Raw genomic sequence first — 27,025 nt, forward strand, 5'->3', positions numbered from 1 at the left:
TTGATGCACATATATAACAGGTGTTGAATGCGTGAATGTAGGATTGACATGAAATTCTTAAAGATAAACTAAAATAAACGAAATATGGGCTGAAATGAATTAAATAAATAAAAAGTAAATGCCTTAGAATGACTTTAATGAACTTAAGGATGAATTGAATGACCTTAAGAATTACTTAAATGCTTAAAAAATAACTGGAATCATTAAATAAAACAACTTTAATGATATTGAGAATAACTTGAATGGCTTTGAAACTGACTGGTTGTAAAGTGGGTGATCATTTTACATTAAATTAATAGAGAAATGATTTGAATGCTTAAAACATAACTGGAATCATTAAAAAACAACAAATGATCTCGAGAATGACTTGAATGGCTTTGAGACTGGTTGTAAAGGTGTGATGTGATACCCCACTTTATATAACAAAGATACAATGCATAAGTACAACATGTAGTAAGAACAGATACTACACTTTGATCTTGGCCAAAAGGCCAAGAAAAGGGGATATTTATTTGCTCCCCCCGCCGAGAAAATAAGGCACGAGGCCAATTTTTTAATGTGGGGTGTGAAGGGGAAATGGGGACAAACTCCCCGGGGAGTATGGAAGCTGGATAGTGACAATTGGTATGAAGGGTTGGTATTTATTTGCTCCCCCACCGAGCAAATTAGGCACAAGGCCGATTTTTAATGTGAGGAGTGAAGGGGAAGTGGGGACCAACTCGCCGGGGAGTAGGGGAACTGGATAGTGAAAATTGGTATGAAGGGTTGTCCCTACATTGACCAAGGTCTTATATGTGGGGCTGCCCCCACATATGGTCTTTGCTTGCAGTATCTGCCGGAAAGATACTACACTTTGATCTTGGCCAAAAAGCCAAGAAAAGCTTAAAAAGCATCTATTACCAACAGACCTTTGATCTTAACCAAAAAGGCCAAGCACAAAAGTATTACGGACCGACCGACCGACTGATGGAGTGACTTATAGAGTCGCTTGCACGCGACTAAAAACTGATAACTTTCAATATCAATCTGTCATATGTGATATGTGTGTCATTAAGACGCGCACACTTGATTTGGTGGGCGTGCACATGTAAGGATATGAAACCTATAGGATAAATACCACCATCAGTTGGTTGAAGTTTTGAGAGACGAAATCGCTCTTGTATGTCCCTATGGGTTTACAGTGTGGGGAAGAGACCGGGTTACTAAGATATTTAGATGAAATGTAAATCGATGATACTTTCTCTTTGCGACACATAAGAATTTAGATTTATTCTTCATCCTACCTTCATTATCGGAGACGCCATATTTCTAGTCTCATTCTGTTTTAGAAGTTGTATTATGTTCTTAATATTTGTCTGATATATTCTCTGCTTCCTTTGCTCCAGCTTTTTTTTTTTTGACTCGTCGGTGTCGTGGTCTTCGTCAATTATCTGTTACCTCGTTATAGTAGTTTGCTATCCCATTAGTTTATTTTTAAGAACTGATGGCTTTTTGGACTTTTTTTTTGTTTCTGTTTCCTGGAGGCTCGCATGCCACTCTCTGAGAAAAGTTTTTTTTTCTTTTACAAGGGAGTCACCACTTATCCAGGCTCGGAGGCCACTCGAAGATAAGGGTTATTGCGTGTACAGTAATCAATGAGACAATATCGTAGTAATCGCTAGTAATGGAGATCTGATAAATTGTCTTACTAAAGGGGGCAGTTAATCAGGAACTTGTTTATGTTGGACTTGAAGACATCCAATTTGTAATCTGGAAAATTACTTTTGTGTCGTGGAACAACAGTGAAAATAAGAACAATCAAGTTGAGGTTCGGTTAAGGAACAAGTGTATTAATAATAATGTACAAAGATAGGAAAGCGTGTATATCTGCTGGGCACTCGGCTAGCAGTTGAATTGCAGTCGCATCTCTCTCACCGGTGTTGGAATTACTAGCGCTATTCATAGTGCTAATCGGTGTAAATTACTGTGTTCAAGAAAATCCGGTATAAAACCCCCCTTTGAAAATATCTCGTCTAGGATTAATAACGTTTTTGTTTTGGGTTCACCCTAATCAATTCTGTTGATTTCCGTTTTCTGTTTGATCTTCTGTTCTACGGAGTTGTCTCTGGTATGGGTACCTGAAAAGTATCAAACACTGTGTCCATGATGTCGTCCTATGGCGATCTGGTCATTTCACAGTTCGAGTATCTTTTTCGAATTTGGTTAGTGCGACGCTTGTGCACGAAATCTGGTCCCTTAATCATGTAGACCATGTTGCCTATTTGTTTTTCAACAGAAAGTCTTATTATTTTTGTGAATCTTGTAGAAGACTCTTTCGCCAACTTTATACCGTTTTTTTTTTTTTTGTTATCTGTTTTTTTTTTTAGGTTTGGCTTATCCTGGTTTGGTAACAACTTGTGAAAAATCGATCTAACCTTGCGTCCGAACATAATCTCAGCAGGTGTCTTCGACATTCCGATGTTTGTATTCGAAGTGACTCTGTAGACTTGTAAAAACTTATCCGTCGGCGACCCACTAGCTTTTTTTCAGAGCTCTTTTGAATGTGTCAACGAATTTCTCTGCTTGTCCATTACTTCTTGGGAGGTATGGTGGAATTGTTATATGCTCGATTAGATGATCCTCGCAAAAATGTTTAAATTCGGTAGACGTAAATTGCGTCCCATTGTCTGTAACAATGCAGTCTACTACTCCAAACCTAGCGAATAGTTCATACAGGAAGTTGATAGTTGCCTCGGATGTGTGATTCTTACATTTTAATACTTGCGGCTATTTAAATAGGCTGTCTACAACAATGAGATAGTAGAACCCATCTAGCGGTCCTGCAAAATTTAAATTAATCCAAGAACAAGGTCGGTCCGGTTTTGCCCACGATCCGAATTGAGTCGAAGGAGCTAATGCGCATCCTCTACACTCCCCGATTTTTTCTTCTATATCCTTATCCATGTTTGGCCAATAAACGAAAGAGCGTATAATGCTTTTCATTCTTGATATACCTGGATGTCCTACATGAAATTCCTTGAGCATTCTTTTCTGTAATGTCGCAGGAATTACGACCCTGTCGCTATATAAAGGATGTTATCGCAAATTGAATAAATTTCTTCATCCAGTTCGTTATTGTTGATCCTTTCTTTCGTGCGTATAAAAATTCGTCCAGCTCTGCCTTACTCCTAACCTCATCAAGCGTTACTGGAAGTTCTCTTATTGCATCACATAACGTATTTTTTACTTCAACTTCCGCTTGAATGGCTGCTATTACCATATCCTCCAATGGTTCTGTCTGCTTAGGTATTAACCTCGATAAACCGTCTGCATGATCAAATGTTTTAGATGGTACATACTCCATTTGAAAATTGTAATTCAGAAGTATGTTACCCCATCTTTGGAGTCTATTCGCCGTATGCTGTGGTAGTCCCTTTACGATACGAAAATCGTTAATAATGGTTTGTGGTCTGTTTGTAACAGAAATTGCCTACCGTGCAGGAAACGATGAAATTTCTTTACCGCGAATATAATGCTTAGCGCCTCTTTTTCAATCTGAGAATAGTTCTTTTCGGCTGGCAAAAGTGATCGGGATAAATGTGCTCTGGGTTTCACTTTTCCATCATCAATTTTGTGTAAAATGCATGCTCCTATGCCATAAGAGCTGGCATCGCTTGCAACTATAATTTCACTCTTGGGATTATAATGTGCCAGAAACAAGTCAGACGTTAAAGTCTCTTTAATTTCCCGAAATGCTTCTTCGCACTCTTGTGTCCAGACCCATTTTTGGTCTTTCCTTAACAGTTCATTTAAAGGCGACCTTAGTTTATGCATATTTGGCACAAATACATTGTAGTAATTTGCCAAATCTAAGAAACTTTGTAAAGACGCAATATTTTCTGGAGCAGGCATATTCTTTATTGCACTCGATCTATCTCGATCCGGCCTTCTTCCATGTTTATCGAGTATTTGCCCCAAGTATTTTATTTTCTCCATGAAAAATGTAAACTTTTCCTGTTTTACTTTAAATCCATAATCCTGTATCCTTTTGAATACTTGGTTTACATGAGCTTTGTGTTGTTCTTTGCTAGCGCTTTTCGTTAACACATCGTCCAGGTACCCTACTGCGAAATCCAACCCATTTAACATAATGTCTATAATTTGCTTAAAAATCGCAGGGGCGACTTTGACCACAAAAGGAGGTCTGTTAAACTTGTACAACCCCTTATGGTTATTAATACATAGCAGATTTGAACACTCCTCATCGATTAGAACTTGTAAGTACGTGTAACTGAGGTCGATTTTAGAAAAATATTTCCCTCCACTCAGTTTCGCAAATATCTCTTCAGGGCTCAGAAGAGGATAATGGTGATCTTGTAATGCCCTGTTTAAGCCTGTCGCGAAGTCGGCGCAAACCCGAATCTTCTTACTCTTCTTTTTGATGTAAACCGTCCGTGCAGCCCACTCACTGTGATCAATATTTCCGATGACACCCATGTTTTCGAGTCTTTCTAATTCACCGTCTATCTGTTCTATAGCGGCGTATTGAACATTTCTTTTCTTTCTGAACCCTGGCTGGGCATTTACTTTTACGTCAAATTTTGCTACAGCTTTTGTACACCTTCGCAAACCGACTGAAAATACGTCTGGGAAATTCCCTTTTAACTCGCTCTTAAGTTTTTCTGCTTCCGCATTTTTTATAGATATACAACATGGGTACCCGGCGTTGCCCGGGTGCTTGTGTAATGTTCTGACCCTTTAGGCTGTGATCATAGCGTAGTATCTGTTAACTGTGGAAAGCGGGTTCAAGGGTCAAAACATTATTATTATTGTTATTGTATGCTTGTTAATTGATTTGAGCGACGGATGGTCGCTGGATCAGTAATTATAATTAGAAGAATAAACAATTAAATTGCGAAAGAAATGATTGACGTGTGAATCGCAAAAAGAATGTGAAAATAGAAAATATATGTAAACATTACTTTGGGGTTTTGAATAAACAAATGACTAGGTGGATTAGATTGGTATGAGACACGTAATTAGGTGACGTAAGAGAACACGTGATGTAGTTAGTTTTGGAGAGATTCGGGGAGTTAAGGATTGACCACCAGAGCAGACAGACGTCTAGACAAAGGTGGACAGACAGCTAGGAGCGGGCTGTATGAACAGAAAATGTAGAAACTGCAGATCCTGTGAAAACCATTTGAGACAGTTGTAATAAATTTATATTATAAAAATATAAAGAGTTGTTTTAATGGTTTCACAAATAAGAACAGATGTCTCAATTATATGGTGCTGATTGCTTCATGGTTCGTCACGGAGCAGCAGGAAGTTAAAAGAACTCTTCAAGAAAAAGGTATGAAGCTTATATTATTCTTCTTATATACGAACTGTAAAAATATCCCATATGATAAGTCTGATACAACATGACTCGGTTTACACGTCAATATCATGTCCTCCTAGCTAAACAACATACATACGATTTATACGTTTATTATCTGTCTGTTAAAAGAACAATAACTTACATCCACTAGATAACACATGACACGTTTTAATATATCATCTCCTCAAATATAAACCAATATACAACACTTGGAGGTGTATGCTGAGCAAAAAAAAAAAAAAGAAAAAAAAAGGAAACGGTCAATTATTTTAACTTTGACCCATATTATGACACCTTAACATATATTGTTTTGGGCTCAAATCAAATTATTAAGTTAGATCCATGTCCAAGGAACCTATATCCAAAATGTCAAGGATTTAGACAAAAGAATTGTAGGAGGAGTTTGGTAGAGTTCTCAAATGTCAAATCGTTAAACTTTGACCCCTTAACAGCCAAATATCCGACCGAAAACCAATCACAACGATTTTCCCAAATCTTAGTACCCTGTATATTAAATTTAGAGTCTGTAGACTAAAAATTGAGAGAGTTATTGCGTAGGGAAATGTACACACACACAGACACACCAACAGACACGTTCACTTTTATAGATACAATAGCATTTCAGCCCGGCGTTTCCCGGGTGTTTGGATGTGCATGCTGAGTAAAAAAAAAGTGTTAGTAGGAAGGCAGGCTCGAACCCGTACCGCAAAGGAGGAAAAGAACGGGGTAAAACTTAACGTTTATGCTTTTACGACCACCGCCAAACCGGAACCGACATTTTTAAGAATTAAGGCTAGACAATCTAAAAGAGAGTTTAATTTAAAAAAAATATCGGCGAAAAAAGTGACCTCCCCCCACTGTAGAAAAGTGCCTAGTTGAAGGGGAAGATATTAATGTTTTTAGCCAATTTTTCGATATTTAGTCTACAGACTCGAAATTTGATATACATGGTACTGAGATGAGGGAAAATCGATATGATCGGTTTTCGGCCAGAAATTTGGCTGATTTGAACTTTGAAAACTGTACCAATCTCCTCCGATAATTTTGGCTCTAAACACTTGAAATTTAAGATATAGGTTCCTTGGACATGTATCTAACTTAATAATTTGATTTGAGCCCAAAACAATAAATGGTAAGGGGTCATAATAGGGGTCAAAGTTAAAAAAATGACCTTTTTTTTTTTTTTTTGCTCAGCATACACCTCCAAACACCCGGGCAACGCCAGGCACCCATACTAGTAAATCTATAAAAGTGAACGTGTCTGTGAATCTGTCTGTCTGTATATCTGTCTGTCTGTGTGTCTGTGTGTATACATTTCCCTACGCAATAACTCTTGTGCCTAATTTGCTCAATGGGGGAGCAAATAAATACGAACCCCACATATATGACGTTGGTCAATGTAGGGGCAACCCTTCATACCAATTGTCACTATCCAGCACTCCTACTCCCCGGGAGTTGGTCCCCATTTCCCCTTCACTCCTCACATTAAAAATCAGCCTTGTGCCTTATTTGCTCGGTGGGGGGAGCAAATAAATACCCTGTTCTGCAGATGCTGCACTTAAGAAAATTTGTACCAGTCACTGGAGGGGAAACCCTCTATATTGGGAAAATTATTATTTTTGGTAACCAGAGTGCCCCCTTTTTGCCTACTTTTCGGGGAGCTGGTTTTTACCCCACATTAAAAACGGCATTGTGCCTAATTTGCTTTGGTGGGGAAGCAAATAAATATATCAAATAAGTAGAAAAGAGGGGTTTTAATATGAATATGGACACACAAAAGAAAAACGAAGTTATAGGAGTATAGATAGATAGATAGATAGATTTCAACTCATATGTTAATACGTGTCGTAATTGATCTCCAGTGAGTGACTATATATGTATTAACAAGTGTGATTTTCTATTTCTGTACTCGTATACGCAGTAGCTTATTTGATATCCCGTTTATAGTTTCATGTTTGTTGAAGACGGTTCTCATACCTGTAAATGTTTGATAGTGATAAAGTGTGTGTGTGTGTATGTGTGTGTGTGTGTGTGTGTGTGTTCATGCATGTTCATGTATGTATATGCTATATACATATGTGTGAGGGATAGAGAACGAGGGGCGAAAGACTGACTGGAATAATGTTTCATATTGACATTTTCACGTTAGACATTCGTCACTAAAGCTTAACACACCTTGACTTGAACCTTTTCAACTGAAACTCACCTTCACCTCATTGTATAAAGAAAATAAGTTGAAGGCTTCTGAAATTTATACAAGAATTGTCCGTAAGGACCTGTAACGTCGTGGATAAACTACTTAGTAAAATTTATTTATAACTGACAGTCTTTTGAAGGTTGATGGTTCAGTCTTCAGCACGAGAAACAATAAAAATGCAATTGCGAATTATTTAGAACTTCCACTAAGTTATGCTTGAGGTATAACACTATCAGCCGGTCACTGGCGTGTGATCGACCTCACCTGTTGCACTAAATGTTTTAGAAACGGTCCCATGAGAATGTGAAGATGAGCCAATCATTAAGGTCTGTGTATCAAGAAAAAAAGCATACCTGAGATGTTGGATGCGGGGGTGTGGCTCCTTCATTCTCTCAAGATGACCTCTTCATCCTGCCGGCATCCTGGTTGGCATCTTCTTTCTTCATTCTCCGGACCGCTTCGTTGTTTAATGGAGACATTTATGGCCGACACAAGAAAACACACAACACGACACAATCCCATATAGGAGAAATACAATAAACTATTTATTCTACAAAATATGTACAATATATACATTAAGACAATTTATAATTGATAACCTTCAAAATTAAATTAACCTTACTAATAATGAGAGGGGACGGGGGTGCCCCTCTCGTTTACGGAGAGACAGAAATATGCGTCGTAACCCCATGGTGTCCGGACGAAAAAGAGGTCGATAGAGGAAACGGTTTTATGGGCTGCATTTCACTGAGATACCATGTTACTCTTGTGGATTACATAATTTGCTTCTGCCTGAAATTCCTCAAAGATTCCGAGTTCGACATAAATATTCTCGACTTGGACATAAAACACTGTGGAAATAATTCTCTAGATGAGAATAGTGGTCCAAAGTATCCGAATAACAGAAATAATTTTTAAAATATTGTAAAATTAAAGAGTTAAAGTTAAGGAATATTCCAAAGAAATTTTAATTTATCTATTTTTCGTTAACCAATGACTATGAATCCACTGCAAAGTAAATAAAAATCATTTGTATTTTCGAATCTCTAACATACCTCAACAAAACAAAAAATATATTTTTAATCAATTAATATCTTATACTTCCAAATAAAATTAATCAAAACCGTAGGTATGGGTTTGAATGGTGAGTGGTAGTTCATCCGATTTTATTATTTGTTGCCCGCTCGGAGTTCTCAAACAGGTAATCATCAGAGATTGTTCACTGATTTCTATAAATTCAGTATTTTACCCATCATACAAAAATGGACTTCTTACAATTACAAAGTACATTGAAACAATTATTAAAACTGCAGATTGAACAACATCAACAACAACAACAAAAACAACAACAACAACGCACAGAGTTAAGACAACAACAACAACGTAAACAACACTAATTGGAACACCAAAAACGCTTAAATGAAAGACAAAAACAGCAACAACAAGAACAACTAATAACCAATGTGAAAATCAACAGAAAAAGCTGCTTACTCAAGTCATTAAAAATAATACGTCCACCGATAATAATACCGCATTTTCACAAGATTCAGTATGGTATACGATTGACAATTTCTGCTACAGACCTGAAGAAGGTAAATCATTTCACGCATATTTTTGTCAGTGTCAAGATTTTTTTTTTATTTTTTAGTATCGACTGCAAACAGTGGTCGGACCAGGAAAAGGTTCATTTACTATTACGGAAACTAGAAACGGGCGAGTATAAGTCCGTGGATTTTATTTTACCTCAGAAAACATCGGAATTAACTTTCGCCGAGGCAGTGGAATTCTTATGGAAGTATTTAGCCTGAAATTTTCTTTATTCCATAAGCGTTGGTCATGTCTGAATTTGCAGAAGAATGACAAAGATGATTTCGCAATGTACGCAGCCATGTTAAATAAACACCGCGACGAATCCAAACTTGCAGACCTCAGTGCAGACAATTTTAAATGCTTAGTATTTGCACAAGGATTGATTTCTGGTCGAGATGCAGAAATTAGGAGGCGTGTCCTAACAGAATTAGAAAATGAACCAAACCTAAGACTACAAGAGTTAACGGAAGACTGCCAGAAAATAAAAAATATTGAAAAAGATTCGATGAATATCCAGACTAAAGTTGCGCAGATAAAAAAGCAGAAGGCAATTTAAAAAACACGTAAAAAATAAAACATACTCTTCCATTCCAAATACCATTTGATATCCTGACTGAAGGTTCTTGTTGTTTTTATTAGCGTCTGCAGTTCGTTTTTGTTTCTTGTTAAATATTTTAGGTCGTCTATATACATTAGATGGTTCATTCTCTCGTCCGTATTAGTAAACATGTATACGACTGGGAATTTCCTAAGTATATTGTAAAGTGACATAATGGTTATGATCAACAGTTGTGCTGATATGGAATTTCCTTGGAAAATACCTTTTTGTATCTTTATCTCAGTTATGTATTGTCTTTCAACTGTCAGTTGAAGACTTCATGTTTTCGTTGTTTTTTTTAATCAAATTAATAATCTTGCCTAGTATTTGATACATTGTATTTTTATACTATTCGTGATTAAGGGATTCTTTCGTATGCGTTCTTCTAGCCGACCCATGCCATCGCTTTATTCTTTTTTTTTTTAATACTTTTAACCTCCTCCAGGATCTTTTGGTCTATATATAGTAGATTATGTGTTCTTTTTCCTTTTCGGTATCTTTTCTGTTCATCGGAAAGTAGTCCACGATTATTAAGAGAGTGATAAATTTGTTCTGTCAATTGTGCGGTTAGATTCTTCTTCGTCCTTCTGCTGCTGCTGCTGCTGCTTCTTCTTCTTCTTCTTCCTCCTCCTCCTCCTCCTCCTCCTTCATCTTCTCCTCCTCCTCCTTCTTCTTCCTTCTCCTCATCCTCCTCCTTCTCCTCCTCCATTTCCTCCCTCCTCCTCCTCCTCCTCCTCCTCCTTTTTCTTCTTCTTCTTCTTCTTCTTCTTCTTCTTCTTATTATTATTATTATTATCATTATTATTATTATCATTATTAATATTATTACTATTATTATAATTATTATTATTCAAGAAATTGTATGACTAATCTTATCGAAGTTCACAAGCAGAAAAACAGCCTACTGTCAAAAGTAAAGATTTCTACTGATCATAGCCTCTTTAACGTACAATTTTTAAAATCTCTTGCGCGTTAGTACTAAACTGGCATTTCGCCCAAATATATATCTATCTTCTTATTGATAAGACTGTGTCAACCTACCACTATTTAAAACGTTGTATTTTCCAATATTCCTATCATTTTATCCGATTTTAATGCAATTCGAATATTATAAACATTTTTTTCAAATATGTTAATGGGTTCATTAACACTTGTAACTATTGTCAATAAATATTGTGGTCATTTAATGGATGTGTGTAAACTTTGTAGATTTTGTAAAACTCAACTTCTTAGAGAATCTCTATAGGCTTGCTACTTTATAGTAGTCTATTACGCACAAGTGACAAAATTCCTTTGGGGATAAATAAAGATCAAAACAAATAAATTTACACTCAGTTGCGCACGTGGCATAGTAGATAAAGTACTTGGTAAATTTGGTTGTTAGTTACGCCCATCTATTACATGTCCGTTTTAAGTATATATTTTTTATAGTTTTCTTAGTTGAGGACATGTAGATACAACGTTTACATTTAATTGGCATTTCTGTTAAAGTACGAAGGTCGTTCCGTAAGGAAAGCCTCCTATTTTTAACTCAAAACGTTGAAGAGGCACGAAGACGAGAGTGGTACCATTTTAACTAGCGACGTTTTGTTCTCCAGAATTTCTTTTCTACATAGTCACTGCCATTCTTAGTGTACTTTTGCCAGGAATTCAATGGCACATCTCTACTTCTGACGAACGCCCATGACTGGGTTGTTTTTTTCTTAGAGTCTTACACCGTTAATATCTGCAACAGAAGGATAAAATTTCATCGCGTGAATACGTAAGTTCAGTTATCATAAAAATGCCATTTACGACCCTCTCTGATCCATTCGGGCGGAATATAAATAGAAGGTATTACTTGTAGTACGTCCCATCTGGTATGGTATCCAAACAAGTATATTATGTATAAAAATAAGTGAAGATATAGAGAGATTCACTGTTTATACTGAGTTACATCGCAGAGTGTGGTAAACGTTCGTACCAATCGATGATACGTCCTTGACAATCAGTTCGACCGTAATTTTGTTGTTTTGGGATATGGTTTTGTTTTAATTCGCGGAAGTACTGCTCTTCGAGAAGTTGTTAGTTTATTGTTAATCGCTTTTGGATAATTCCTTTTACTATTTTAAATCTTCTCATAATGTACTTCCTCTTTCAATTGACTATCTACCGATTCCATTAACTTCTATTCTCAAGGATTTTTTTAGTCTTCATATGTGGTGATTAATTAGTAATAAATAATTTAAAGTTGAAACCACAATAAACTTGTGGGGCCTCTCGACTACTTTTACATTCTTCAGAATGAAAGATGTATAGTGGACCCACTTTTCGATTCCGACGGATTATCTGGACAGTGACTCATCATGTAGGCAGTTTTACTCTTGCTGTATAAATAACACGTCGCAGTATCACTTTTCTTTATTATGTGTTGTTCTCATCTTCATAAAAGTTAATAATAAAGATAGCACAATTATTTGGGGGTTAGCAATGTTTTCAGAGCTTTTTTTTTTTGCAATTCATAAAACTCCATAGTTCTCACCGACCGCGTATTCATATAAGTATAGAGATGTTTATTCAAGCACAACCGCTCTCACTCGCCATTCAGAAGAAAGAGAAATATTTGATCAGCTTATCAGTTAGTGTCACTTTAAATTTCTATCTATGACGTAATACCCCACCACGCCGCCCTAATACTAATCTATATTATATTTATCTTAATCTGTCCATCTGTTATTTTTTACAAGTCTCACCATTTATCAAGTCCTGAAGGCCGTTCTAGTATAAGGGATAATAAATGTACGATCGTAGTTTAGTAATCTGAAATAGTAGGTAGAATTTGGACTATTTAAGGGGACGGCACAAGACAAGTTGGTTACATTGGACTTGAAGGCTACAATATTGTAGTCGGATGGAGACAGGCAATGGAAGAGTGTTCCACATGCTGGCAGTTCTGTGAAAAAAAGCTTTGTTCATGGAATCTGCGTTTAGATTTAGGCACAGATTGAGGGGAAATTGTTGATAGTGATTGTAATCAGTCGGGTGATTTTTGTGAAAGTTTGGCAAGCGGGATATAGATTGGAGCTCAGATGAGGACTTGCCATGAAAATAACGATAAAGCAGAGTCAGGTTCGCAACGCTTCTTCTGTCGAATAGAGGTTGCAGGACAAAGAAAATGGAATGACTACTAGGTTTCAAAGTCGGTTTTGTACTCTATTATAGCAAGATAGAGCGGGCCGGCAATATTCCCGCAAAAATATTCCACTTTATAACGTACTTGGCTCTTATACAGAAAAAGAATTGCATCGCTGGTGAGATACCACTTGGAGCGGTAGAATGATTCGTCCACTTTTATTCGGGAACTACTGGGTGGATCTAGTTTAATTTTTATAGAACTTTATATAATACGGTGTAGCGAATTAAGTATTATGATATCCGGTCGGGTTCATCGTAAAGGAATAATATAAATTAATATCGATTGGTATTTAACACAAACGTAAGCATAAATATAATCATATTCAACTTTAAATTTGTCATGGCACATTAAATCAACGGGCTATAACTATTGCTTGTTTAATTGGCCGAAATGTTTAGCTGTCAATGTTGTTTGTAACCATCCACATTGCGAGTTAGTAAACACAAGAGAAAAAGTGAAAAATATTATGAATAAAGTAAAAAGATTCAAATGAAGAAATAAAGAACAATATGAAAAAAATGAATGGACAGAAGAAAATTAAATGATTTATTAATGAAAAATCTATAAAAAATGTAAACGCGAGAGAGAGAGAGAGAGAGAGAGAGCACAAGAGGGGGCGGAGGAAAACATTTTTATACAGTCAAATTGTTCAGGAGGAGGGAGAAACAATAAGCGAAAAAAAGAAGGAAATGAAGGTAGTTAGTACAAGAGAGTATGGAAGAGGAATAACATTTAAAAAATAGTAAAATATATTAGATGAATACAGAGAGAAAATGGTAAGAAACTGTTTTTTCTTAAACCTGTGCCGGCCTCCATAGATATTGCCCTCGTTAATATACTTCCCCATCCGACCTCCTGTACAGGGTGTGCTGACTCGACAAACGTGATTAGTCAGGAGTAAGCTCGCTTTAAACAAAACCAACCGCACTGGAAAAATATTCTCACACGAAAAGAAGTCCACCCTAACCCCTATACACATATATATAATTAAAATTGTGTAGTGCATTATATATATATATATATATATATATATATATATATATATATATATATATATATATATATATATATATATATATAATGCAATGCGCAATTTAAAAAAATGTGTATTTTCAACGGAAGAAAGTTTTCTTTCCCAGAAGAATAAAAAACAAAATGAAAAATAACGCTTAATCTTAAGATTAAAAAAGAAAGTTTGTAAAATAACCAACACTTTTCAAAAACTTGTTCCAAACAGAAAATTTAAAAAGAAATACTTATTTTTTTTATTTTAATCTGAACATTACGCTTGAATAAAAACGCAACGAGAGAAAAACCATCTGTTTCTCTCTCTCTCTCTCTCTCTCTCTCTCTCTCTCTCTCTCTCTCCTTCTCTACCTCTCTCACGGTTGTTGAGAGTGAAACGCATGCAAAATCTACGACAACTAATTTCCAGACTTCGGTACACAGTTTTTAATGTATGCGTGCTTAGAAGTGTGAAGGGCGTCCAGATTTGACTGATATTTATCCGGCGTGGATGGGGAGAGGTGTGGACAATTTGGCAAGCAGAAAGAATATTATATACATGAGATTAGAAAATTTCACCGTAAACCTGACTCTAAGATTACGCAAGTTTTCAAAACAAATTCGTAAATGATCCCTATAAAAATGTGATGGAGTAAAATTGTTTTATTTTTTCACTCATCAATCACGCATCGGAAAAATAGGATTTTTTTTTCTTTCACAATACAATAAAACGGTATAATCACGCTGACAGACCGGTTACCACCGACGTTAAGCAAAGATGAGCCTGGCTAGTACTAGATGGGTGACCATTTGAGAATACCAGGCGCTATATATGATGAAGGGACAGCACTATTATCAAAGGAAGAAGAAGGCGCCTTCTTCATTCCGTTAGTCTTTGGAAGACCCTTAGACAAGGTTGAAAACTCACTTCGGCCCCCCGATCAGAGTGTTATATAGTCACAGTACAAAAAAGTGTAAATGTTATACATATATACTGGATAACTGGAAATGTGTTCTCAGTCATTAAATCATTTCTCTCTGATAGGCTCATAAGAGTAGTGGTTGATGGGCAAAAATCAGAGGCCCGCAGTATTAATGCTGGAGTCCCTAAGGGGTCCATCCTGGGCCCAACTCTCTTCCTGATCTGCATCAATGATCTCAAAAACACATACTTAAATCATTCGTTGACATCTATGCTGATGACACGACCATCTACGGCAACACATCGAAGGCCATAAACGACAAAGTTCTCTCTGATTCTCTCTCCTCTGATCTCGAGCGCGTGGTACAGTGGAGGAAGAGGTGGCTGGTTACCTTTAATGCATCTAAAACCAAGCTCCTATCTTTACATCATCAACGCTCTGATCCCATCTGGCATCAATCGAAATAGATGGCTCTCGTATAGGGGAGGCCCCATGTTTTGACAAGCTTCTGGGTCTGACCTTTACTCCTGATCTGAAATGGAACACATGCATCGTCTGTTGACAAGGTCGCTGGAAAAATGGTAGGATCCTTCTACCGCTCCAGAAGATATCTCACTACTGATGCTATTCTCTATCTATATAAAAGCCAAGTGCGTCCAAGGATGGAATACTGCTGCCACATTTGGGCAGGAGATGCTAAAAGAGCCTATCCTGCCTTGACAGAGTACAAAATAGACTTCTTGGTTCAGTGGGGGATGCCCTTTTCTCTTCCCTGCAAGCTTTCTCCCACAGAAGAGACGTTGCGAGCCTATCTTTGTTTTATCTTTTTTTCCATGGCAGGTTCTCATCTGAGCTCCAATCTCTGGTCCCCCCCCCCTAGCCAATCTTTCACGATAAATACCCGTCTAGCTGAAACCACTGTCAGTAATTTTCCCCACTCTTTATCTGTGCCTAAATCCAAACTTAGAACTCTCTGGAACTCTCTGGAACTCTCTGGAACTCTCTGTGGAACTCTCTACCACTTGCCTGTTTCCCTCCTGACTTTGGAATCTTTAGGGCTAAATGCGGACAAATGATGGACTTAGTCATTTCTTTTTTTTGCATGGTGCAGAACTCAAATTTAAATATGTTAAAGCCTAAAACTGCATCATTTGTTCATTTTCACCAGGATTTGACTCCCATGAGGACTTTAAGGGCTAAATGAGAGGTGGGGATCAAATGCTGAACTTAGTCATTTTTTCATGCCCCGTTCACTCACGGGGGATCATGCATGTTTCACTTGTTTTCGTAGTATTTAGTTAGTTCGTAATGTTCACATGTATGAAATGACAAATTATAAGTAGGTCAATGAATGAATGGCTCTCATCTCAAAGGAGCACCATTCGGCAAGCTTCTGGGCTGAGCTTCACGCCCAGACCTGAAATGGAAAACTTACCAAGATTACTGGCAACATGATCACCTCATTCTACCACTTCAGAACGTATCCCAGTCCCCTCGCATCGTCTACATGTATAAGAGATAAATACACCTTAAAATGGAGTACTGTTGCCACATCTGGAGAGGAGTTACCCAGAGTAATCTGCTCTTCCTTAACAGAGTTCAAAACTAGCTTTGAAAGCTAGTAGGTGATGTTTTTTTTTCTCCTACCTGCAACATCTTTCCCACAGAAGAGACGTTACGAGTCTGTTTTTGCTCTACAGTAATTTTTACGGCAAGTGCTTGTCTGAGTTTCATTAAATAGTCTCCTCCAGCAAACTTTCGCAAAAAGTACTTGTTAAGCTACAACCAATACCGCCATTTTTGCTGAATAAGACCAAAATAAAAATTTCTCTAGTAAAAAAGGGTTTCTGCAATCTTAATTGAGAAAAGAAACAATAATACACTTTTGATTACAGCCATAATACCAGGTAAGAAGTGCTCAAGTTTATCTCCAATGTGTCTCTTAGTCGTCGTTTTCTTTTAGTTGGCCACTTCGTTTTAATGGAAGGTGGCATTTGAGGGAATATGCACATCAAAACGGCACAATCACATTGACACACCGGTTCTCGCCAGATCGCCGAAGTTAAGCAACGTTGAGTCTGGCTAGTACCATATGGGTGACCATTTGAGAAGGCGAGGCGCTGTATGTACCGCGAGTTTAGAATACCAGCTTGAGAAACTGGCGCGGTTTATCCTTCTCTCGAGGGTAGATGGGACTCTCTTAAGCCGTGGTAGGCACCCCATCTAGTGATGGCGTCACGATAAAAAATACCCTTGATAGCCCTGGCGAAACATCGAGTATTCAGCTACCGACAAGATTTGAATTACATTACAAACTCGTGTAGTGAGTTCAATCTCTGCTGCGACCGCGCTGGCTGGCTGGCTGGATGGTACATCAAAAACATTGAAGTAAAACCTTCTTCAGTATATCTTTGATATTTTATTTTGTCAATGCATTTTTGTGCACCCAAACAACACTCTTGATTAGGTATTCTAACTCTCCGAATCCTTTATCAACAACACCAATCTCTCAAAGTTATTTTATGAATCTATAATGCAACAATAGAGTTTTTTTTTCTCTTCTAAAAATTTCCATTATCCGATCTGGTTTCAATTTTTATTCTTTTATTTTTGCTGCAATTTATCAAACACAAAGCTTATCTACATTGCAAACATAGAAACTGCATTGCTGTTATTTGATACAGGCATAGAAATTCCTGTGTTGGCGCTTCATGTGTACGTTCACTGCCCTTTTTGCAAGCCTGATCTGTCTACAAATCTTCCCGCCATTATGTTACGTCTTGGGTGGTAGGGATACAATTTTACAACTCTACCTATAAAAAAAAAATGTTTGCAAAAATTCTGTTCTATTATCCGACCACAATACAATCGACCACAAGATCTCATGAATAGCGCATTCAAAAAAATATAACTGTATCTATAGTCATCTTTTTTATTGTATATTCTAGGATTTTTGGCCATTCTGAAAAGCTCTCCATAACAATGAGGTAAGACACTCCATTCATTGCTTCAGCAAAGCTAACGTGTTTACGCGATGATGATGACAGCTCGTAGATATGGATTAAATTTAACATAAGTTTATTTAGCTGCTGTCTTTGCATAAATATACCATTTAATCGCCGTATTTATCCGTATTAAAAATAAACATAACTATGTAACGTTGCCCGTAATCTCATTCGCAAATAGGACCAAATATAATAAATACCTTCAACTCGCTTTTTAGTCGCGTGCAAGCGACTCTATAAGTCACTCCGTCGGTTGGTTGGTCGGTGGGTCTGTCGGTCGGTCTGTCTGTCGGTCGGTCTATCCGTAACACTTTTGTGCTTGGCCTTTTTGGTTAAGATCAAAGGTCTGTTGTTAATAGATGCTGTTCTTAGCTTTTTACGCTTTTCTTGGCCCTTTTGCCAAGATCAAAGTGGTTTTTTGTTCATCGTTGATTTTGACTGTATTTTTAACATGAATAAAAGATTTAATATCTCAAAGTGTAGTATCTGTTCCGGCAGATACTTCAAGCAAAGACTATATGTGGGGACGACCCCACATACCCTACTCCACGGGGAGTTGGTCCCCATTTGCCCCTTCACTCCTCACATTAAAAATCAGCCTTGTGCCTAATTTGCTCGGTGGGGGATCAAATAAATACCCTTTTCTTGGCCTTTTGGCCAAGATCAAAGTGTAGTATCTGTTCTTACTACATGCTGAACTTAATTGTGATATAAAGTGGGGGATCACATTTCTCTATTAATTTAATGTAAAATGATCACCCACTTTACAACCAGTCAGTTTCAAAGCCATTCAAGTCATTCTCAATATCATTAAAGTTGTTTTATTTAATGATTCCAGTTATTTTTTTAAGCATTTAAGTAATTCTTAAGGTTATTCAATTCATCCTTAAGTTCAATAAAGTCATTCTAAGTCATTTACTTTTTATTTATTTAATTCATTTCAGCCCATATTTCGGTCATTTTAGTTTATCTTTAAGAATTTCATGTCAATCCTACTAATTAAAATATATATCATCATGTGATATATAAAAATATATAAATTCGTTAACTTAATTAAAAAAACAAAACAAGTAGTTTCCTCTTTTATTTCTTTGGTAAAAATAAGGGAGATCACTAGGGAATGCATTTGTCTATGGAATGAAGACTGGATTATTTCTTTTATTTGAAATTGAAAACCACATCGTATTGACTTCATGGATAAATAAACAAGAATATCTCACATAATCACAACTTCAAAGTAGTTGATATGCTTATAACATACAAATATTAGCTTGTGTTACAATTAAATAAATGAACACTGTAATCCCATTAGAGATCGACTCAGTAAGAATAACGGTTACACATTCGCTAATGAATCTAGAGACCGGGGTTTATACCAAAGACTAAGATGTGACGGTGGTGTATTGGTTAACAATATGGACTAATGACCTAGGCGTCTCAAGTTCGAATCCAGTTCGTTCCACAAAGTCGGTTTAACCCAAGATGTTGGCAACCTTCACATGGTCCATCCCTTAAGTACTCGTTTTCTTTTTGAACGAAGTTTAACTGGAAAAATATCGGAGAAACCAATGCCAACATTAGAATCTATGGATTCATACGATATGATGTTGATACCGAAGACTCAAGAAAGGGTACTTGATATGTCATCTTACTAAACATCTTGACTGATGTGGTGAGAATTAAGTATAAATGAAGTTATGCTGAGGGGAGATGGTGCCCCTTTCTACACCGCAGTGTAGTAAACAATGAAAAGGCAGTTTGGGTCACCATCAATTATGCTTAATCACTTTCCTTTTTTAAGTAAACATCGTTGACGTTCAAATGCACGCCCCAGCTTGGTAGCTGCTATAGTTACGTCAAATGTCCAAGTGTATAAAAATGCCTATTTTTGTACGTTATACAAATATCTTTCGCCTTCCCGACTCATCAATATTTCTCACCTGCAATTTCCCCAACCCTCTCTCTCAAAAAAAAAAAAAAAAAAAAAAAAATTACATCAACATACCTCCAGGGCAACTTAGCTTTAATGACACTCTCAGATTTCATTGTAAGATTTTGGTGAATTTTATTATTAATATTTTTTTCTTTTTGCTTTCCATTCGAGTTGAACAATAAGAAAAAGAGAAATGTCACGGTGACATCGATCGCTACAATAAGACTATCACGCATGGATAGGAAACACTGTCCTAAATAAGCTAAGTGATAAAAAGAAAGAAAGAAAGAAAAAAATACACGTCTTCACGCAATACTAAGTACGTACTCTGGAATAACATATGCGCATGAAACAATTCGTTACGACGAGGTGGGGAGCGGGTATTATCTGTTAGGTTGAGGGAATTTATGTTACAAAAACAAACACTTCGACAAGAACAGTTACTAAATATTGTAGTACATTCTGCCATACACGTATATGCAAACATGTACATATATTTGTATGGTTTGAATTATTCGGAGCACTGTTCTCATCTTTAATGTTATTCTCACATTGTTTCGACCAATGATATCTCTTACCTTCTTCAGGTGTATTTTCTCGAATTCGAGAACTTTTCTGTTGAACACGGAAACCTGTGCGTTCGCAATGAACGTAGCGTAACGGATAAACTGCTAAGTAAATCCAATTCTAAAAGACGGAATTCTGTAGGTTGAGGTTTCAAACTTCAGTGTAGGCGATACTAAGAATACAATTGCAAATTACCTCGGAATGTCGTGCCCAGTCGTGGTTGATGGAACAAGAGCATGCTATCACCGCGGATTAAATAAAAAGGTTCTATTAAAAATTGCGTACAAACTCCCAAGTTCCACAGATTCGCGAGTACGACAAGATACACATGAAAAAGGTTGGAGGTAACATCGGCTGAAAAGTTGTGAGAATAAAACTGAAAAATAAGAACAGTAGCTCGGATAATCCAAATAATACAAATGGTCAATCCTCATAAAAAAGAAACATTTGCATTAATTTATGCACATATGCACACAGAACCATACATATGCGCACACAAGCTATAATGTACACGTATGCACACACACGCGCGCGCACACGCGCACTCCAAAAGTAAAGCCTCGTATTTTTAACTTACAAAGTTGAAGAGCTACGAGGACAAAAGCCATACCATTAAAACGAGAAAACTTTTGAGCTCTAAAATTTCTTTTTCTACATAGTTACCACCATTCTCGATGGACTTTTTGCCAGCGGTGGACGATGGCTGTGCATAGGCGTCTGGGACACGCTCTGTCATACTAGGATCGTTCTTAAATAAAGCCTCCTACATATGTTTTTATCTCAAATAGTCGAAGAGCCACAAAATGGGAGTGGTGCCCTTAAAACGAGCGAGTTTTTTTGCTCCATAATTTATCTTTCTACATAGTCGCCAACATTCCCAGTGCATTTTTTTTTGCCAGGAATTCAATGACGCATCTCAGCTTCTGACACACGTCCGTAACAGGGAATGATTTCGTAGAGTCTCACATCGTCAACAGAGAGATAAAAGTTTCAAATCATAAATGTATGTAGTTATCATAACAATGCAATTTTCAATCCCCTCTGATCCGTTCTGGCGGAAAAATAGGAGGCATTAATTTTGGAACGCTCCTCGTGCGTGTTTGTGTGTGTGTGTGTGTGTGTGTCTGTGTGTGTGTGTGTGTATATATAATTGAAGACAATTGAAATTTGATTAGAGAACCTGATAAATTAAATAGCTTTCAAGTAACATAATAAATAATATAATAGCGAACATATCAAACGTAGGCATCGATTAAAGGCTTGTTTGAATCGAACGCTTTGTACAAATAAAGCTTTTCTAAATCCTATTAACTCTGGCAGTTTGGTTTATCTTGAGTTCATTTAATGCTTTTTGCTATATGACGCTCTATTTCTATTTCGACTTCTAATTACCACACAAACAGAAACGCAGTCAAAACTGGCACAATACTGGCAATCCCCATGCACGTATTCTACATCATAATCTAGGTGAATCATGCCTGACACGTTAGTGACTCAACCAGGACACGCAGTGACAAATGGAGCGCGTCCGACGCTTTCATAAAACTGAGCTCAGTTATTTAATCATCACAAACGGACCTTAACTAATGCATGACGTAACGGCTTCAGAAAAAAACAGAAAAACTCACACAAAAAACAAAAACAACAACAAAAAAAACGGTTGGCTTTTGAAGAAGCAATACATACGTGATATTTAAAAGATTTTCAAAGTAGTTATTTATTTGCTCCCCCACTGAGCAAATTAGGCACAAGGCCGTTTTTTTTAATGTGGGGAGTGAAGGGAAGGGGTCAGTTACCCCGAGAGGGAACTGGATAGTGACAATTGGTATGAAGGGTTTCCCCTACATTGACCAAAACTGATTGCTACAATAAGCCCCCACATATGGTCTTTAGTGCAGCATCTGCTGGAACAGATACTTCACTTTTGATCTTTGATCCCGGGCGTTAGCTACGTAGACTTTCAAAGTATGTTTAAATACAGGAACATCTCTCGGTTCAAAATGTTGAGATCCAACAACAAGCAAGAGCAAGATAACCAGCAACAAATAAAATTACAGACCAGATTAATGCGAGTACTGGTTTCCCGCTTTATGGTTTTTTAAATCAGAGATTTGCTTATCCTAGAAAGGTTGCCTTCGCCACGGCTTACGGGAACCCTCTCCACCCCAACATATATATACATACACACAATATATACGGTGTTTATTAGCCGTTGATCCCGAAAAAGGGTTCATCCGCCCTTTGTAAGGTCTTGTTTTTAATCTTTCAGGGAGACGAGGCACCCTCCTCACAAAACGAGTCTGGTAGGGGGAACCAGTTTAGTTGCCAGTGACCCGACCATGAGGCAGGTAGTACTGGGTTACATGGTACCAGTAGCATATTACATGACCTGACACAACATACATACATACATACTGTTAAGTTTGCAGGTTGAAACAAGTAACATAGAAAGCAATACAAATGACGACTCAACAAACAAAGGTAGATCAAATAAGAAGTGTATTAGGAAAAGGTATATTTACAGGATATTTACATAATGGTGTCAAATAAGAGAGTCTTTGCTGGAGAAAGATATCTGCTCTCGGCGGCCTTCGGTGGCTTCTGGTGAACACACACTCAGACTAACTGAGTCTTCCTATTTATGTGTAATTATTATCCACATATGCAAATGAATGTGTGCCAACACAACACCCTCCTTCCAAGATTTGAAGTCGCACAGATTTCAATATCTTTTTCTCTTGGGATTTAACATTAATGGTTCATTAAACTTTCTTTTTATACCTGATCTTCAGGGTTCAGGTGTATATTGAGGCGGTTCCAAATTAAAGGATTCGTATATGATGTCCATGGTTTCCTCCTTTTTGACTGTATAATATTCTATAATCACCATCTTGAATGTGGCATTTTTTATTTGGTTTAGGTGCCTTTTATATATATTCTGTGGACCGTTAATCATGTATGTACAATCCCCAATGCGTTTATCCACTACTCCACATTCCCAGTAAGAAGTGTTATTCCTGTAGCACTTGAAATATACTCGATCTCCCAAGTTATATTTCTTTCTTATCATGTGTGTAGTGTTTCGGACAATTGCCTGTAACGTAGAAAGCAATACAAATGACGACTCAACAAACAAAGGTAGATTAAATAAGAAGTGTATTAGGAAAAGGTATATTTACAGGATATTTACATAATGGTGTCAAATAAGAGAGTCTTTGCTGGAGAAAGATATCTGCTCTCGGCGGCCTTCGGTGGCTTCTGGTGAACACACACTCAGACTAACTGAGTCTTCCTATTTATGTGTAATTATTATCCACATATGCAAATGAATGTGTGCCACCACAACACATACATACATGCATACATGCATGCATACACACATACACACATAGACATAACTGAACTGTATTATGTATTAATCCCTTATTATGTAAATAAACAGGTGTACCACTAGAGTGATTGATTCACCAGCCAATCAGAAGCTGATGCGTAGAAAAACAAAATCGTCAGACTATTTCTTACAACGCACGCATACACGCGCACGCGCACACACACGCGCGCGATTACATGTTTACAGCAACTGAACTCAATTCACCATCTAGACAATACATATTTCCTTGGTTTACCCAGATTTAGGGGAGTAGAAAGGGGGCCCAGTTTTGGCAGCCGAGTAACTCCAATTCCCTGTATTTTCTTCTTTAGTTCTCACATTCCATAAACAATGTTTCTCTGATTAAGGAGAAAGACATACTGTTTTTCTGGGTCGAAATTTATTAATATAACATAACATCTCGTTGACTAGTATTTGCTAGCCCCTGGAATTGCATCAAAAGGCTTCATGTCTTGTCTGGAGGGATTTCCATTAAAGCAAATCACCAACGACATGGTAAATCTACCAAAATCACATCTCTCTCTCTCTCTTTATAAAGCTGTTCGACTGTTTTAATTACTTTTCAGCACAGCATAAATAAAACTTATTTCCATGAAAAACTTCAACATAGTCTGGCAATTAATCTTTCGAGTCAGATGACGCTTCTATTACAACCTACTTTAATTATAATGCAGAACGTCTTCCTATATAATTATAAACTAAACAAGAAAGGCACATCAGAGTGCCTGATAGATATACGATATTGGATTTGCAACCTGTTAATATAATGTCCCCATAAGACACTAGGAGAGCTTCAATCTCGGTTGCTGCTAATATCTACGACTAATTTCTATCTGGTTGCAAAACAGGCCGATATCTGACATCGAGTATCTTGCGTGGTTCATTTGATCGTGGTGAGTAGGTACCCGCGTATCAAAATCTAAGTATTTTCTCAGTTTTTTTTCTATAAATATCATTATGACATATGATCTTCAAAACCGTGTGATCTATTTTTTTCTTCCTTAGTTTAAGTTCGTTTGACCAGTTAACGTTTTAGTCTCCATCAATTTATTATACTAATCCCTCGGCATACTGCAAATTTCTATTCCAGTAGCGTCTTTCTCTTCCTGCTGACTATTTTCTGCCTATATATAGTATTGTGTTTTTTCTTTCTTTTTTTTTAAGGTTAAATCATATAGGCATATATCTTTGCGATAATCTTTCTTTGTCGCTGTTAGTTACTGAAGCATGGTAGCTTCACGCCTTATCTTCTGGGATTTTCGGAAAAAGTCAAAAAGAATTATCTCAGCCCCTGTTACCATTTCATATCGACTTATGTTCACATCGACAATACCTATCGTGTTCCGACGTAAAACAGAAGAGCAAAATACCAAGGAAACCACATCTATTTCGTCTTCAGTACCATTTCTCTTAATTGCTAGATTCACACGACGACTGTCATAAGTCGGAAACAATCTAATAGCGGCGTTAAAATGATCCCACTACTTATAAACAGAAACATCATTTCACATTTCACTCGCTGTAGTAATAACTTCTTCTCAATGTTCTTCATGAAAAACAACGAGTTCAACTTTAAGAAAGTAACTAATTTAATTGTATTGTTTCTGAAATTTTTAGACGAGGATTGATTATTCGTATTATTTGGATGTCCTCATATTTAGTGTTATTTTCACGGTTCAGTCCCTGTAACCTCCGACCTTCTGCAAGTATATTATGTCGAACTTGAGAATCTTTCCGTCAAACTCTGTAACCTGCATGGTATTGCAAACGGAGCCTTTTATTTAATATGAAGAACTTACGCAAGGGCCCTTGGCGTAATGAATAAAGTACTTGGTAAATTTGGTTGCTTGTTCTCTTTCGGTGGAGGATCAGTCCTTCACGACTGAGACAATTTTTTTTTATTTTTGTACCTTTTCTCCACGTTAAAAAACGACCCTGGTGTCTAACTCTGTCCCGTGGGGAGGCATAGTAAATAGGTACAATGTATGAAAGGATAAAAGACACAAAAATATAACTGCCAATGACTTATGATTCTACCCATGAATAACTTCATGCTACCCCCGTTTTCGACAAAAAGATTTTCAAATTGAACAAGATACACCAGAACATAGTTGGAGGTTACATCGACTGAAACGTTGTGGCAATAACACTCAAGATTAGAACAGTAAATTAAATAATCTGTATACTACGAATAATCGAAGCTTAGAACTATCTAAGCTTATAATCAAACCAAACTGCAGTGTAAATGGAAGCTTGGAGAACCTAAGTCGACTATTTTGACTAGGAACAAAACATGTAGTAGCATTGAGGCATATTTCAAGGGCTGTTCGAAATCGAAGCTTTTCAATCAACCTTGTTCATAAAATTCTTAAATTGGTTTAATGTCCCGGTTATTATTACGCTTAATTTAGCCCCAAATTTCAAAATCACGTTTTACTCATTCTCTAAAACTACGAGGCGAGATGCACTCAAGATGGGTAAAATCTTGCGAATGAAATATATACGCCCTATAGCCATTAGGATTATAAACCAGGAACGCTTTTCCCCAGCACATATTGGTCGTCTACCGGATCTGCAAAGTAAAAGTTACAAATCGAATTAAAAGAGCTATTTAATAGCCAAGTCACACACTTGGAATGACTATAAAACTAAGCTAAATAAAAGAAATGTGTTTGGTATCTAACACCTCAAAGGGTTGATATACGACAAAAAAACCCTGTAAACTAAATACAATAAATAAATATATACAGCACTTGAATCATAAAATCTTTAACATAAATGACAGGATTTGGCATTAAAATAACAAATGACAGGATTTGGCATTAAAATAACAAATGACAGGATTTGGCATTAAAATAACAAATGATGGTATTTGGCATTAAAATAAAAAATGACAGGATTTGGCATTAAAATAACAAATGACAGGGTTTGGCATTAAAATAACAAATGATAGTATTTGGCATTAAAATAAAAAATGACAGGATTTGGCATTAAAATAACAAATGACAGGGTTTGGCATTAAAATAACAAATGACAGGATCTGACATTAAAATAACAAATGACAGGATTTGGCATTAAAATAACAAATGACAGGGTTTGGCATTAAAATAACAAATGACAGGGTTTGGCCTTAACATAACAAATGACAGGATTTGGCATTAAAATAACAAATGACAGGATTCTGCATTAAAATAACAAATGATAGTATTTGGCATTAAAATAAAAAATGACAGGATTTGGCATTAAAATAACAAATGACAGGGTTTGGCATTAAAATAA

The 27,025-nt window shown here is 36.8% G+C and overlaps 2 pseudogenes; one reads left to right on the top strand and one right to left on the bottom strand.

Moving 5' to 3' along the window:
• Nucleotides 1–390: 390 nt before the first annotated feature.
• LOC145242338 (U2 spliceosomal RNA) lies at nucleotides 391–503 on the bottom strand (annotated as a pseudogene).
• A 17,988-nt stretch (nucleotides 504–18,491) lies between these two features.
• LOC145242423 (U2 spliceosomal RNA) lies at nucleotides 18,492–18,619 on the top strand (annotated as a pseudogene).
• The last annotated feature ends 8,406 nt before the right edge of the window (nucleotides 18,620–27,025 follow it).

This window comes from Euprymna scolopes, chromosome 2 (assembly GCF_053919585.1).
Source record: "Euprymna scolopes isolate OS-2025 chromosome 2, ASM5391958v1, whole genome shotgun sequence".
Taxonomy (NCBI): Eukaryota; Metazoa; Mollusca; class Cephalopoda; order Sepiida; family Sepiolidae; genus Euprymna; species Euprymna scolopes.